This window comes from Heterodontus francisci, chromosome 9, assembly GCF_036365525.1.
Source record: "Heterodontus francisci isolate sHetFra1 chromosome 9, sHetFra1.hap1, whole genome shotgun sequence".
Lineage (NCBI taxonomy): Eukaryota > Metazoa > Chordata > Chondrichthyes > Heterodontiformes > Heterodontidae > Heterodontus > Heterodontus francisci.
The window spans coordinates 92,358,756-92,364,755 of NC_090379.1; positions in this window are offsets into that span (position 1 = coordinate 92,358,756).

Here is a 6,000-nt window from a genome sequence, read left to right on the forward strand (position 1 = left end):
GGAGTGGGACTGACTGCATAGCTCTGTGGAAAGCTGACATGGTCTCGATGGGCCGAATGGCCTCCTTCTGCACCGTAAATGACTCTATGCGGTAATTTTAATGCTGATACAAATTCACACATGTAAGAGTGGGGTAGTTTTAAGGTTTGGTAGTGTAAATGGGAATCTCGGATGTTTGAGGTGATTATTCAATCACCTGGGTTGGAATTATTCTTGGGTTAGAAAACTCTTTATGAAAGCAAAAACATTTTGGGAACAATTGGGAGTTTAATTTAAATTGTTCTAACCCATTTTGCTTCAGGACCTTTGTTCAGAAGTAACCAGTTGATCTTGTGTAACCAGTTGATATGGCTTGGAGAAATGTCTTTGCCCTGCAATGTTTCTTTTAAAAGGTAAGGGTGGTGACGTATTTGGAGAAATTTTGCCCTGCCCCCTTTTCAAATGAGCAGAGACAGTTAACCCTTTCAGCTAGCAGCTTAGCTTACCACACAACTTTTCGTTCATTAAAGATTTATGTAGAGTATATTGGCCATTATGAAATTTTACGTTTCTGAATTAACAAATATGATTGGATATATTAACCCATTGGGCTCCTAACCAGAGCTAAATGGATTCTTTGTGGGTGGTGGGGGGGGGGGTTCTGAACAGGTGATGATAATATAGCAAGAACAGCAAGAAATCCAGCAGTTTTGAAACTCTTTCAAGACAGAGTGCTTGAGAGCAAGAGATGGAAGGTCACCTCTAAACATATGCAAGCACTTTTGTCTATTGTAAACACACCACTTAAGACCACTAAGCCCGGGAATAATTATTTCTAAAGTGGGAATTGATAAAACAAATTGATATGAGTTGCTATTCCAAGCACTCAAAAAGGAAGTTTACTTGAAGCTCACGGAGATAAACAAAATGTTATTATTTTTTAAATGATAATGCCTGTGGCAACTACACGTATGCCTGCTGCTAAACTGTTGCTGAGAAAGGTGTGTAGGTAGGGACTGCCGCTACAGGAAGATAGTGATTAAGGGTCTATTTGATTCCTGTTTTAACGATATTGTGGGTAATGGACTGTAAAGTTTCTCCAGACCTCAAAAATGAAATAGAATTGTAATTAATGGGATTAGAAATCAAATCTGGCTGATGCGACAGCTAATAAAGGAATTTGGGGGACAACTATTGGCAGAATCAGAATTCAAACTGCTAAATTAATGTGCATAATTTCCAATAAGTCAGAGCTTTCCAGTAAGAGTTAGGAGTGTGCTATTAAGAATTGTAAATTGGTAGCTTTCTCTTGGAGATTTGTGCCCTTGTCTATGTTTTTTAAGAGAACTGAATTTGATATTCTGGCCACTACCCAAGGCATTGGGACCATGCACGGGGTGATGAGCAAGGATCTCAAGACAGACAACTCCCTCCCCATTTCCTTCCAATCTTTTGATAAGATCACCAGAGAGTCAAGAATGTGTAGCATGATATTGGGACACCGTGTAAGTGTGCAAATATGATTTATTATGTGTAAAGTAACTAACATGGGGAAATAAATGGCAATCTTGGACTGAAGAACGGTCTCAGACATGCTCAGGTACTTGACGAAAGTACAACAGGAAATGGTTAATGTGGCCTGTAGAGAAAAACAACATTTTTAAATTATCAAGGCATTGACACATAGTCCAGAGCGAAACTGACTTTAAAACAATTAGGATAGAATTAAATACACTGCTAATGGGCAGAGGGAATAAAACTAAAGTTCAGAGAGACAGTTGAAGGGCTAGGATTTATCTACAAGATGGATATGGTAAAGGTAGAGCTAGAGAATCTTTTAAGTCCATGCCTGATCTGTTACTTGAACAAAAAGTACTTACAACAGGCCAATAACATAAAATTAACAGTGCTTCGACACAAGAATAAAGAATTGGTTTTGGGAATCTGGAATTATAGCAGCAGTTGTTAAGGAACAGATTATAATGAGGAATCATATTGTTAGATACCAACGTCCACCCAAGTATAATAAAAAGCAAAATACTGCGGATGCTGGAAATCTGAAATAAAAACAAGAAATGCTGGAACCACTCAGCAGGTCTGGCAGCATCTGTGGAAAGAGAAGCAGAGTTAACGTTTCGGGTCAGTGACCCTTCCACCCAAGTATATCTCCCTAGTCAATGGAACCACTTTGGGTTGCCCCAGACATGACTGGGTGCCTCCAGTCAGAGGATGCCTTTGTTTGTCGTTATGATATGGTAGAAAACTCTGCTCCAGCATGTGGATTCACCTGGAACAAAGACCCCTTCAACTGTACAATGGAAATAGTGAGCGGAGAGAAGTTCCCTGTTCACTCTGCCTACCAAGGAGAGGGAAGGTGTTGTGTTGTTACCACCACATAAAGTATAAACATGGAAATTTAGTATGTCAATTAGATAAGGGAAAATTTTGCTCTAGGCCTTCTTTAATGGCTCAGATAGGAAACAAGGTTGTACTCAGTATAAGGAATCATAAACAAGTAAATATCACTGTTAAAGATGACCTGAAGGAGCAGTTACATCAATATGTTAGTCAACTTGATTATGATATTCCCCCTATACCCAAATATCAGACTGAGCTATTGCAAAAATTTAATACATCCAACCTGCAACAACAAATTTTTTTTCATTCGTTCATGGGATGTGACCATCACTGGCTAGGCTAGCATTTATTGCCCATCCCTAATTGCTCTTGAGAAGGTAGTGGTGAGCTGCCTTCTTGAACGGCTGCAGTTCTTGTAGTGTGGGTACACCCACAGTGCTGTTAGCACAGGAGTTCCAGGATTTTGACCCAACAACAGTGAAGGAACGGTGATATAGTTCCAAATCAGGATGGTGTGTGGCTTGAAGGGGAACTTGCAGGTGGTGGTGTTCCCATGCACCTGCTGCCCTTGTCCTTCCAAGTGATAGAGGTCGCGGGTTTGGAAGGTGCTGTCGAAGGAGCCTTGGTGAGTTGCTGTAGTGCATTTTGTAGATGGTACATACTGCTGCCACTGTGCATCAGTGGTGCAGGGAGTGAATGTTGAAGGTGGTGGATGGGGTGCCAATCAAGCAGGCTGCTTTGTCTTGGATGATGTTGAGCTTCTTGAGTGTTGTTGGAGCTGCACCCATCCAGGCAAGTGGAGAGTATTCCATCACACTCCTAACTTGTGCCTTGCAGATGGTGGACAGGCATTGGGGAGTCAGGAGGTGAGTTACTCACCGCAGAATTCCCAGCCTCTGACCTGCTCTTGTAGCCACGTTATTTATATGGCTACTCCAGTTCAGTTTCTGGTCAATGGTAGCCCCTAGGATGTTGATAGTGGGGGATTCAGTGATGGTAATGTCATTGAACATCAAGGGGAGATGGTTAGATTCTCTCTTGTTTGAGATGGTCATTGCCTGGCACTTGTGTGGCACGAATGTTACTTGCCATTTATCAACCCAGGCTTGGATGTTGTCCAGGTCTTGCTGCATCTGCACTCAGGCTGCTTCAGTATCTGAAGAGTCATGAATGGTGCTGAACATTGTGCAATCGTCAGCGAACATCCCCACTTCTGAACTTATGATGGAGGGAAGGTCATTGATGAAGCAGCTGAAGATGGTTGGGCCTAGGACACTACCCTGAGGAACTCCTACAGTGATGCCCTGGGACTAAGATGATTGACCTCCAACAACCACAACCACAACCATCTTCCTTTCTGATAGGTGTGACGACAACCAGTGGAGCATTTTCCCTTGTTTCCCATTGACTCCCTTTTTGACTCCTTGATGCCAAATGGGGAAATTGAGAAGGAAATCCCTGAGATAGGGATGACAGCCACAGGTGCGACATAAAGTTAAACATCGCAATACCTCCTTGGATCAGGATTATTTCCCATGTCTTAGTGGTTGCCCAATTGATGATAATTCTGATTTTAATATGTATTTTAATATGGCAAATAAGGAGAATGATAAAGAAAATGAGAATTAGCAGGAGACCATGAAACAATATGCCCTCCTTAAAAAATAATGTATGAGGGATCAATGCCATCCGGCATTTCACCCTCATGGTAGGGACTGTAGGAACTAAGGGGTTAATACCTGCCATGTTTGGTCTGTTGTTGCTGTGCCACTTGGGTGAATCTGTGTAGGTTGTGGCCTGCGGCAGTTTACATGAAGTGCTGTATTTTTCGAGTGGCGTGTTTTTGGGGAATGATGCGGTTGTACTTGGGAATGGTTATACTTTGTATGTCTATCAGTGCATTCTATTTGGATTAAGTTGTGATGGGGAAAGCAAATGTTCAGCAACGAAGTTACAGTTTCACCCTCTTCACATTGCTTTCCTACCGACCCGACTCTCTGGCTGGATACACTCCTCAGCTGCGATACAAAAGCCAACCTATGCTTGTCCCCAGACATTTTTCTCTTGTCCATAACACTAAAGCAAACCTCAGCACAGCAAATCCAAACCTATTGTCCTGCCAGGATATCGCTCCTCACAACCACTATCTTAATATGCAGCCTCTCACCATTTACACATCTCTCCCCCATTCACCCCACCCCACCACTGTAAAACACAACCTGTGATCCTTTCACTTTCCTTCACCCCCATCATTCCAATCACCCCACTAACCAATCAACCCAGCACATGAACTCCCTGACACATCACCACCCACCCCCCCCAACGCCCCCCACTGACACAGAAAGAGGGAAACAGCAATGCATGAGCTGAATATAGATGTAAGGGATGAGAAAGAGAAGGGAGACAGAAACACAATATCCCAAGCATGACACAGCCATGTAAGAGACAGCATATGGTCTGGCTGACCATGAGAAACACAAAGGGAAATGCACTGGCGCTTATTAACAAAAAATGTTGAAGGAGTGAAATGAAGTCAAGTGCAGGCAAACTTTTAAACAGGTCTGTTTGCCAGCAGTCAAGCACGTTTTTTAACATTTGGGTTGTTAGTGTAATGAGTGTGCGAAGGCAACAATGAAGTAAAATGAGTTGTGATTGTATTGTGTAATGTTCGTAAATCGTATCATGCTTCTCTAAATATAATTTGGGTTCAGGTCTGTCAAATCAAATAATATATATATGTATACATACATATTCAATTAATTTAATCAATATTTTTATGTGCACCAGCAAAGCAGCAACATGATCATAGTACTCAGAGTACAGCCAATATAAGACAATCTTACTAATCAGAACATTTTGGACTAAAAATGGGTGATTTGATTGAAGTCTTCAAGATAATAAGGGGAACAGAGAGGGGCAGACTATTTCTGCTGGTTGGGGAGTCCAAGACGAGTGGGCATGGTCTAACAAGTTGGACTTGTCTTTCAGGAATGAAATCAGGAAACACTTCTACACACAAAGGGTGATAGAAGTTTATTTTATTTATTTTATTTAGAGATACAGCACTGAAACAGGCCCTTCGGCCCACCAAGTCTGTGCCGACCATCAACCACCCATTTATACTAACCCTACACTAATCTCATATTCCTACCACATCCCCACCTTCCCCTACCACCTACCTATATAACTCTCTTTCACAAACTGAATTAATATTAGACAGGTTCAACTGAAGCATTCAAAAGGGAATTAGACTGCTATTTGAAAAGGAAGAATTCAGGGTTACGGAGAGAAGGTGGGGAAATGACATTAGGGGAATTGCTCATTCAGAGAGCTGGTGCAGACACGATGAGCTGAATGGCATCCTTCTGCGCTGCAACAATTCTGTGGTTCTGTGATCAATTGTAAATTTTAAATCTGAGATTGATTTTTGTTATCCAAAGGTATTGAGGGATATGGAGCGAAGGCAGATATATGGAGTTAGGTCAGAGATCAGCCTTGATCTTCGTGAGAATAGTGTAAGGTCTGAGAGCATAGCGGGATAAAGCAGTGGCAGGGGCAGAGAGAGGGAGCATTGTGAGAATAGCGGAAGGTTCAAGAGCACAGCGGGAATAAAGCAGCAGAGAGAGAGAGAGAGTGCAGTGGGAGAAGAGCGGAAGGTTCGAG